The sequence below is a fragment of the Chionomys nivalis genome, chromosome 6, assembly GCF_950005125.1.
Source record: "Chionomys nivalis chromosome 6, mChiNiv1.1, whole genome shotgun sequence".
Lineage (NCBI taxonomy): Eukaryota > Metazoa > Chordata > Mammalia > Rodentia > Cricetidae > Chionomys > Chionomys nivalis.
In genome coordinates, this window is record NC_080091.1 from 7,268,648 (window position 1) to 7,279,873 (window position 11,226).

Genomic DNA, 11,226 nt, shown 5'->3' on the forward strand with positions numbered 1-11,226 from the left:
CTATATTAAGAGATTCTATAAACTCCCTTATCACCATAAGAATGGCAAATAATTTCACCTTCTGGACAGAATTATAAGGGCTTTTTTCCACCTTGCTCAATTCATCTGATTTGTAATCTGCCTTCCCTGATTTATTAGCATCAGTATGAAATGTATGGGCTCCAGTTATCTAAGCATCACATATGATATGAGGAAGAATCCAAAAAGTCCTCTTTCTGGGGTTAAGTCACTCGCTTTGGGGACAGTTGCTATTAATTTCTCCAAAAATCTAGCACAAGCTCTTTGCCATGGTTCATTGTCTTCCCATAACTTTTTAATTTCATCAGTATGAAAGGCACTACAATCTCTGCTGGATCTATACCTGCTAGCTGACAAAGTCTCAATTTACCTTTTATAATTAATTCAAAAACTTTTTCCACACAAGTTTTTAATTGTTTACTTGGTTTATGTGTAAAAAGATCCATTCTAAAATAATATCTCCCCTCTTCATTAAAATCCCCACAGGAGAAATTCTGGAAGGCAGCATGACAAGAAAGACACTAGGATTTCGACTCACCCTATCCACATGTGCCTCCTGCAACTTTTCTCAACCATCGTCAGTTCCCTTTCTGCTTCAGCTGTGATTCTCTGGGACTATTCGAATCATTATCACCATCTAATGCTTTGTTTACATGAATTATTAGATCAGGCACCTTGGTGTTCCTATGCAGACAGAGCCAACTGTCGCTAAGGCGGCAGGAGCCATGAAGAGCACCGGTGACCCCATGGGTGCTCATCAGGCGCTGGAATGAGATGGGAAGGAGCCATTGTACTTCAGTATGGTGTGTAGAGGCTGTGGCTGCTGGTGCTGAGTCAGCCCGAGGGAGGTCTAAGGTAGGGCCAGAGTGCAGCATGGTAGAGCAGCTCTGTAGCTGGGCTCATTAACAGAAGTCACCCGAGGCGTTTCCAATGGGGTCATGGCAGAGCGACCATGATCCCAGGACCGAAACCATGAGGGCAGGATTTGCACTGTGTGCCTTCCCTGGCTTCCCACAGCCTCTCTGCCCTTCGTCATCCTGACTCTGTTGAAGACACCATACAAACAAGGGTTCTATTGTGGAGATGACTCTATCCGGTACCCCTACCGTCCAGACACTATCACCCACGGACTCATGGCTGGGGTCATCATCACGGCCACCATCATCCTTGTAAGGCAGAAGAGTGCTCAGGTCGGAGCCGAGTGAGCCCTGCCCTGAGGTAGGTAGGGCCCAGCTCCCTAGCAGGATGAACTCTGGGAGCGGTGTCTGCCATGCACCCTGCAGCTGTTCCGTTGGCAGGTCTCATCAGGGGAGGCCTACCTGGTGTACACAGACCGTCTCTATTCACGATCCTACTTCAACAACTACATGGCCGCCATCTACAAGGTGCTGGGGACCTTCCTGTTCTCGGCCGCTGTGAGCCAGTCTCTGACCGACCTGGCCAAGTACATGATCGGCCGGCTGAGACCCAGCTTCTTGGCTGTCCTTGACCCTGAAGGGAGCCGGGTCAACTGCTCTGGCTATGTGCAGCTGGAGGTGTGCAGGGGCAGCCCTGCCAACGTCACTGAGGCCAGGTGGGTACTGACTGAAGCCCAGGCAAGGCTCTGAAGGACAGAAAATTTGGGGCTTGGTGAATGGAGAAAACCTGTCAGCAGAGGCAGGTGGAGAAGCTGGTCATGGGTTTTCCTCTGTGCTGTGTGCAGGCACATAGTGGGCAGGTAGTCTCAGGATTCAGTTGTCTGGGAGGCAGTGGCCTGCCCTGCAGGGGTGGACTGGCTGCTGTTTGTGCTTCAAGGCTTGTGCCTGAGTTCTTTCCTCTTCAGGGTCCTCTGTGGTGAGCTTGTTTGCTCTTGGCACCATTTCCCTGCCCATCCTGCTCTTCTGAGCTCTGCTTTTCATGCCTGGTGTGGCCTGTGTGTCTGTACCCACACTCTGTCATCTCCGCTGACCCCTCTCTGTCAGTTGGCTCCCATCAGCCATAAGTCCTTCCAGTGCTTTTTCTCCTTCAATACTACGGGCATTTTCACACCCATAATGCAGTTTTAGATTTTTGAGACAGGATCTCACTGTGTAGCCCAGAATGACCTCAAACTTCTCGGCTTCCTGCCTTAGTCTTCCAAGTGCTGGGGTGACAGGCTTGTGTCACAATGGCTGGCATAGACTGTCTCCTCGGCTTCTGTTTCTTCCTTCTGTCCTCACAGATGTTCTCATCTCTGGATATTTCCGGTGACTGGTTGAAGTGTCTGTCCCCTAAGCTTGGCACTTGTGTCTCCGTATGGACTGCTTTATGTGCGTGTGTTATTGTGTCCACATGTGTGTGTAGGCCAGTAGTCAGCCAATAGCAAGTGTCTTCCTCAATTGCTCTCCACCATACGTAAATGTGTGTTTTCCTGCATGTATGTATGTACACCACATTTGTGCAGGAGTCCATGGAGGTCTGAAGAGGACATCAGATCCCCTTGAACTGGAGTTACAACAGGTTGTTAACTGCTCTGTGGGTGCTGGGAACTGTACCCTGGTCCTCTGCAAGGGCAGGAAGTGCTCTTAACTCCAGAGCCACCTCTCCAGTCCCTCTCCACATTTTATTTTAAGACAAGGTCTCTTACTGAAGCTGGAGCTGTACAATTCTAGACTGGCCAGCAAGCTCCAGGGAGCCATGTGTCTCCAGCTCCCCAGGTCCACAATTATGGGCGTGCTCCACACCTCACTTTCCGTGAGTGCTAAGATGAGCGCTGTGGTCCGGGATTACGGGCGTGCTCCACACCTCACTTTCCCCATGAGTGATAGGATGGAGCTCAGGTCCTCATTCTTACAGAGCAGGCTCCTCACTAACCATCATCCCAGCTCCTTAGACAGCTTGTGTATTAGTCATGCTATGTGTGTGCATGTGTGTTTTCTCCACATGTGCTCTCTCTCTCTCTCTCTCTCTCTCTCTCCCTCTCTCTCTCTCTCTCTGTATGTATGAATATATCTATGTATATATCTATCTCTATCTATTTTCCTATAAAACAGTGATTTTTGTCTCTTTATGGCCATACTGATGATCAAATCAATGACTTTGACTCACACATGGCAGGCAAGTCTCTCTAACACCAAGTTCCAAGGGGGGAATGGACAGTGCTCACCATCTACTTAGTGACTTCCCTGAGGGAACAATGTGGACGGCCATGTCGTGAGGGTCTGTTGTCAGCGTAGGGATTGACAGGATTGACATACATTTCTCTGTTTTCTGGGTGCTAGGGTGGAGATAGGGGCTCTGTCTTAGCCCTACTTTGTCTGCCAAGGTTGTGGAGTGGCTCTGGGGGTGCACTGGGGGTGCCTGGTCCTTCTGAGCCTCCAAAGCATAGCCCCCAGGTTCCTGCTTGAGCTCTGAGGCAGCGGTGACTGATATCTTTATAAGCTGAGGTGTTATCAGTACCCCGGACCACCAGCTGTCACAACAGTGACCGTGACATTATTGGGTGACAGTACTGGGTTACGGTGGCCGTTTTGGGTGATTGCCACTCTCAGTGTGGTCTTGCTGGCCAGGCCTGCTCCAGGAGCTGGTCGGGGAGTTGGAGTTGGTGAAGTGAGAGTGAGGAGGGGAGATGGACACTCCATGGTAAGTGTCCTGTGTGTGCAAGCCTTCCCTCAGGCTAAGACACCAGAGAGAAGGCTCAGTGCTTAGGACCACTGGCTGCTCTTCAGAGGACCTCGGTTAGATTCTCAGAACCCACAAGGCACCTCACAACCATTTGCCATTTGTAACCTCATTTCCAGGGGATCTTATGCCCTCTTGTGGCCACTTTCAGGCACTGAAGGAATGTGGCACACAGACATAGATGTAAATAAAACACCTTGGTGGCACATGCCTTTAATCCCAGCACTCGGGAGGCAGAGGCAGGCGGATCTCTGTGAGTTCGAGACCAGCCTGGTCTTCAAGAGCTAGTTCCAGGACAGGCTCCAAAACCACAGAGAAACCCTGTCTCAAAAAAAAAAAAAAAGATATATAAATCTTTTTTTTTTATTGAAAAAAAAATTTTCTGCCTCCTCCCCGCCTTCCATTTCCCTCCCCCTCCTCCCGCCCCTCTCCCCCTCCCCTCACTCCTGTTCTCCTCCCTCTCCAGTCCCAGGAGCAGTCAGGGTTCCCTGCCCTGTGGAAAGTCCAAGGTCCTCCCCCCTCCATCCAGATCTAGGAAGTTGAACATCCAAACTGTCTAGGCTCCCACAAAGCCAGAACCTGAAGTAGGATCAACACCTCATGCCATTGTCCTTGGCCTCTTGTCAGCTCTCATTGTCCGCCATGTTCAGAGAGTCCGGTTTTATCCCATGCTTTTTCAGTCACAGTCCAGCTGGCCTTGGTGAGCTCCCCATAGATCGGTCCGACTGTCTCAGTGGGTGGGTGCACCCCTTGTGGTCCTGACTTCGTTGTAAATGTTCTCCCTCCTTCTGCTCCTCATTAGGACCTTGGGAGCTCAGTCCGGTGCTCCAGTGTGGGTCTCTGTCTCTATCTCCATCCATTGCTAGATGAAGGTTCTATGGTGATATGCAAGATATTCATCAGTATGGCTATAGGATAGGATCATTACAGGTTCCCTATCCTCAGGTGCCCAAGGAACTACCTGGGGACATTACCCTGGGCATCTGGTAGCCACCCCAAGTTCAAGTCTCTTGCCAACACTTAGGTGGTTCCCTTAACTAAGATATGAGTTTCCCTGCTCCCCTATACAACCTTCCTATATCCCCAATCATCCTGTTTGCCAAGTTCCCCTCATCCTCTCCTTCACACTTTTCTTTCTCCATCTCCCCTTACCCCCATCCCACCCTACCCCCAAGATTCCAATTTTTGGCCTGGCACTCTTGTCTACTTCCCATAGCCAGGAGGAGAACTATATGTTTTTTCTTGGGTTTGCCTTCTTGTTTAGCTTCTTTAGGACCACATATTATAGACTCAGAGGCCCCCTATCCATAGCTATAAACCAATTATGAGTGAGTAGATCACATGATCTTCTTTTTGGGTCTGGGTTACCTCACTCAGGATAGTATCTTCTATTTCCATCCATTTGCATGCAAATTTCGAGAAGTCATTGTTTTTTACTGCAGAGTAGTACTCTAATGTGTATATATTCCACACTTTCTTCATCCATTCTTCCATTGAAGGACACCTAGGATGCTTCCAGGTTCTGGCTATTACAAATAATGCTGCTATGAACATAGTTGAAAAAATGCTTTTGTCATATGGTAAGGAATCTCTTGGGTATATTCCCAGGAGTGGTATTGCTGGGTCCAGGGGTAGGTTGATCCCAATTTTTCAGAGAAACCGCCACACTGATTTCCAAAGTGGTTGCACAAGTTTGCAGTCCCACCAGCAATGGATGAGGGTACCCCTTTCTCCACAACCTCTCCAGCAAAGGCTATCTTTGGTGTTTTTGATTTTAGCCATTCTGACAGGTGTAAGATGATATCTCAAAGTTGTTTTGATTTGCATTTCTCTGATCGCTAAGGAGGTTGAGCATGACCTTAAGTATCTTTTGGCCATTTGAACTTCATCTGTTGAGAATTCTCTGTTCAGTTCCGTGCCCCATTTTTTAATTGGGTTAATTATCATTTTAAAGTCTAGTTTCTTGAGTTCTTTATATATTTTGGAGATCAGACCTTTGTCTGTTGCGGGGTTGGTGAAGATCTTCTCCCAGTCAGTAGGCTGCCTTTTTGTCTTAGTGACAGTGTCCTTTGATATACAGAAGCTTCTCAGTTTCAGGAGGTCCCATTTATTCAATGTTGCCCTTAATGTCTGTGCTTCTGGGGTTATACATAGGAAGCGATCTCCTGTGCCCATATGTTGTAGGGTTCTTCCCATTTTCACTTCTATCAGGTTCAGTGTGTTCAGATTGATATTGAGGTCTTTGATCCATTTGGACTTGAGTTTTGTGCATGGTGATAGATATGGGTCTATTTTCATTCTTCTACATGTTGACATCCAGTTGTGCCAGCACCATTTGTTGAAGATGCTTTCTTTCTTCCATTGTACACTTTTAGCTCCTTATTCGAAAATGAGGTGTTCATAGGTTTGTGGGTTAACATCCGGGTCTTCTATATGATTCCATTGGTCGACTTCTCTGGTTTTATGCCAGTACCACGCTGTTTTCATTACTGTAGCTCTGTAATAGAGTTTGAAGTCAGGGATGGTAATGCCTCGAGAAGTTCCTTTATTGTATAAGATTGTTTTCGCTATCCTGGGTTTTTTGTTTTTCCATATAAAGTTGATTATTGTCCTCTCAAGATCTTTGAAGAATTTTGATGGGACCTTGATGCGGATTGCATTGAATCTATAGATTGCCTTTGGTAGAATTGCCATTTTCACTATGTTGATCCTCCCAATCAAAGAGCAAGGGAGATCCTTCCATTTTTCTGGTATCCTCTTCAATTTCTTTCTTCAAAGACTTAAAGCTCTTGTCAAATAGAACTTTTACTTCCTTGGTTGGAGTTACCCCAAGATATTTTATGCTGTTTGTGGCTATCGTGAAAGGTGATGATTCTCTTATTTCCCTCTCTGCTTCCATATCCTTTGTGTATAAGAGGGCGACTGATTTTTTGGAGTTGATCTTGTATCCGGCCATATTACTAAAGGTATTTATCAGCTGTAGAAGTTCTTTGGTGGAGTTTTTTGGGTCGCTTAAGTACACTATCATATCATCTGCAAATAACGCAAGTTTATCTTCTTCCATTCCAATTCGAATCGCCTTTACCCCTTATGTTGTCTTATTGCTATTGCTAAGACTTCAAGAATTATATTGAAGAGGTATGGGGAGAGTGGACAGCCTTGGTGTGTTCCTGATTTTAGTGGGAGGGCTTTAAGTTTCTCTCCTTTTAATTATGATGTTAGCTGTCGGCTTGCTGTAAATAGCTTTAACTATATTTAGGAATTATATTCAGGAAATATGGGACACAATAAAAAGACCAAACCTAAGAATAATAGGAATAGAAGAAGGGGAAGAAGCGCATCTCAACGGTCCACAAAATATATTTAATAAAATTATAGAAGAAAACTTTCCCAACCTAAAGAAAGATATACCTACGAAGGTTCGAGAAGCATACAGAACACCGAAAATGCTTGATCAAAAAAAAACATCCCCTCGCCATATAATAATCAAAACACAAAGCATACAGAACAAAGAAAGAATATTAAGAGCTGCAAAGATATAGGCCAAGTTACTTATAAAGGTAAACCGATCAGACATACACCTGAGTTCTCTATGGAAACATTGAAAGCCAGAAGGTCCTGGATAGATGTACTGCAGAAACTAAGAGACTGTGGATGCAAGCCCAGACTACTATACCCAGCCAAACTTTCATTCATTGTAAATGGAGAAAACAAAATTTTCAAGGATAAAAACAAATTTAAACAATACGTAGCCACAAATCCAGCCTTACAGAAAGTAATAGAAGGAAAATCACTAACCAAGGAGTCCAACAATGACCACAGTATCTCAGACAACTAGAGACCCTTCACCAGCGCAACACAACGAAGGGAAACACACAAAATTTACTACTAAAAAAATGACCGGAGTTAAGAACCACTGGTCATTAATATCACTTAATGTCAATGGACTCAATTCACCTATAAAAAGGCACAGAATATGAGATTGGATACGAAAACAGGATCCAACATTCTGCTGTTTACAAGAAACACACCTCAACTACAAAGACAGACACCTACTCAGAGTAAAGGGTTGGGATAAGGCTTATCAAGTAAATGGACCTAAGAAACAAGCAGGTGTGGCCATACTAATTTCTAACAAAGTTGACTTCAAACTTAAATCAATCAGAAGAGATGGAGAGGGACATTTTCTACTCATAACAGGAACAATTCATCAGGATGAAGTCTCAATCCTGAATATCTATGCCCCTAATACAAAAGCACCCACGTACGTAAAAGAAACATTGCTAAAACTCAAGGCAGCTATCAAACCACACACGTTAATAGTAGGAGACTTTAACACTCCTCTCTCACCAATGGACAGGTCAATTAGACAGAAACCTAACAGAGAAATAAGAGAATTATTGGAGGTAATGAATCAAATGGACTTAACAGACATCTATAGAATATTCCACCCAAATAGGAAAGAATATACCTTCTTCTCTGCAGCTCATGGAACCTTCTCGAAAATTGACCACATACTCGGTAACAAAGCAAACATCCACAGTTACAAAAAACTATCTGTTACCACCTGTATCTTATCAGATCACCATGGATTAAAGCTAGAATTCAACAACAATGCTACACCCAGAAAGCCTGCAAACTCATGGAAACTGAACAGTCAACTACTGAACCATACCTGGATTAAGGAAGAAATAAAGAAAGAAATTAAGTCTTCCTTGAAGACAATGAAAATAAAGAAACAACATACTCAAACCTATGGGACACTATGAAAGCAGTCCTGAGAGGAAAGTTCATAGCACTAACTGCCCACTTAAATAAAACAGAGAAAGCACACATTGGAGACTTAACAGCCCACCTGAAAGCTCTAGAAAAAAAAAGCAGACTCACCTAGAAGGAGTAGAAGACTGGAAATAATCAACCTAAGGGCTGAAATCAACAAAATAGAAACACAGAAAACAATTGAAAGAATCAATGAAACAAAAAGCTGGTTCCTGGAGAAAATCAACAAGATTGATAAACCCCTATCCAAACTAATCAAACGGCAGAGAGCGAATTTGCAAATTAATAAGATCAGAAATGAAAAGGGGGACATAACCACAGACACAGAGGAAATTCAGAGAATCATTAGATCTTACTACAAAAGCCTGTATGCCACACAACTGGAAAATGTTAAAGAAATGGACACTTTTTTAGATGAATACCATATACCAAAGTTAAACCAGGACCAGGTAAACAACCTAAATAGACCTGTTAGTCATGAAGAATTAGAAGCTGTTATCAAAAACCTCCCTTCCAAAAAAAGTCCAGGACCAGATGGTTTCAATGCGGAATTCTACCAGATCTTCCAAGAAGAGCTAATAACTATACTCCTAAATGTATTTCACAATATAGAAACAGAAGAGTCATTGCCAAATTCCTTCTATGAAGCTACAGTAACTCTGATACCAAAACCACACAAAGACTCAACCAAAAAAGAGAATTACAGGCCAATCTCACTCATGAACATCGACGCAAAAATCGTCAACAAAATACTGGCAAACCGAATCCAAGAACACATTAGAAAAATTATCCATCATGATCAAGTAGGCTTCATTCCAGAGATGCAGGGCTTGTTTAACATACGCAAATCCATCAATGTAATCCATCATATAAATCAACTGAAAGAAAAAAAACCATATGATAGTTTCATTAGATGCTGAAAAGCATTTGACAAAATTAAACATCCCTTTATGATAAAAGTCTTGGAGAGATTAGGGATACAAGGGTCATACCTAAATATAATTAAAGCTATTTACAGCAAGCCGACAGCTAACATCAAATTAAATGGAGAGAAACTTAAAGCCATCCCACTAAAATCAGGAAAACGCCAAGGCTGTCCACTCTCCCCATACCTCTTCAATATAGTTCTTGAAGTCTTAGTAATAGCAATAAGATATATAAATCTTAAAGATGATTTATTTTTGGTCTCTCTCTCTCTCTCCCTCCCTCCCCCCTTCTCTCCCTCCCTCCGTCTGTGCACGTGCATGTAAGTGCTGGTGCCCTCAGAGCATCAGATCTTGTGGTAGTTGTGAGCAGCTGGTGTAGGTACTGGATGATGTAGGTACTGGGAACTGAACTTGGGTCATCTGCAAATGCAGTCAGGACTCGTAGCTGCTGAGTCATCTCTCCAGTCCTGCTTCCCATAGTTTAGAGTTTCACCCCTCTGTGACTGCCAGCCCCCCAAGGAGCCCTTGGCTCTGCCTTCTGGGTTCCAGTGACCAGCTTGCCCTCCCTCCCAGGCTCTCCTTTTACTCCGGACACTCCTCCTTCGGCATGTATTGCATGTTGTTCCTGGTGATGAGTGTCTCCCTTCCTCCCAGGGAACCTTGCCCAGCCTCCCCTTCCCTGGGCCTGGGTCTTCCCCGCAGCACAATGGGGTATGTGGAGGAGGCCCTGAGGGTAGGGGGTTTACGACTCTTGCGTTGGGCTGGGCAGGGAGAGGACGCCCATGGGCCCAGCTAATGCAGGCTGATGCCCCACAGTTCTAAGTGCAGGCCTGGCTCCGTTGGAAGTGGGCACGGCTGCTGAGGCCCACGGTTCAGTTCTTCTTGGTGGCCTTTGCAATCTATGTGGGCTACACCCGTGTGTCCAACCAAAGCACCACTGGAGTGATGTCCTCGTCGGCCTCCTGCAGGGAGCCCTTGTAGCGTGCCTCATGGTGAGCCCTGCCTGCCTCATCCTATAGGACCTGTCCAACCTGAGCCCAATGTTCCTGTGACCTCTGCCTGCTAATCTGCTTCCCAGAGCTTGCCCCTCACCACTGGCCCGGTTTTCTTTACTACCCTCATTGGCTCCTCCCTCATTGGCTCCTCCCTCTGGTCTTCTTCCTTGGCTTTATGCAATGCTTTCCCCTTCCCCGCAGGTCCCCTATGTCTCAGACTTCTTCAAATCCCAGCCGCCCCAGTCATGCCAGGAGGACCAGGAACCAGAGCGCAAGCCCAGTCTGTCCCTGACGCTGACCCTCAGCAACGGATCTTAGCCACTATGAGTACCCAGTCTCTTCCCGGAAGCCACCTGTGGGCCAGTCACGTGTTGGCCCCTTGGCCCTGGTCAGGCACTACTGACTTTGGAGCTGCCCTAGGGTCCCAGATGGTGACCATTGATCAGGGTCTTGGGTACCTGACTGGCCCTGAGTGTGGGCAGGATCCATCCTCATTGCTCTCTGAGTGCCCCAGGAAGATAAGATGAGGTCCTTCTCCGAAGGCTGTCTCCCACCACAAAGGGCTTTTTGAGGAGAGTCATCCCTGCATGGCCCCAAGAATGGACCGGTCTATGATGGTTTACGAAGTTGGCATCCTCCCTGTGGGTCCTGCGGGGACAGACCACTTGTTTGCCTGGGTGGAGCAGTTCTCCTTGGCCTGGGTCAGGGATCACAAGTGTGAAAATGGCTGCTAAACCTTGGGCTGCCTAGGAAAAGACACATGTGACTTTTGTCTGAATCCTGTTCTCAAGCCTGCAGAAGATTCCTGCCCGAGCCCTCCAAAGCCCTCCCTCAAAGCTTGCTGTCCAGTCCGGCCTCCACTCCCCCGC

At 45.9% G+C, this 11,226-nt stretch overlaps 1 pseudogene; it reads left to right on the top strand.

The window, feature by feature from the left end:
* Positions 1 to 1,136: 1,136 nt before the first annotated feature.
* LOC130875643 (phospholipid phosphatase 2-like) lies at positions 1,137 to 10,760 on the top strand (annotated as a pseudogene).
* Positions 10,761 to 11,226: the final 466 nt, after the last annotated feature.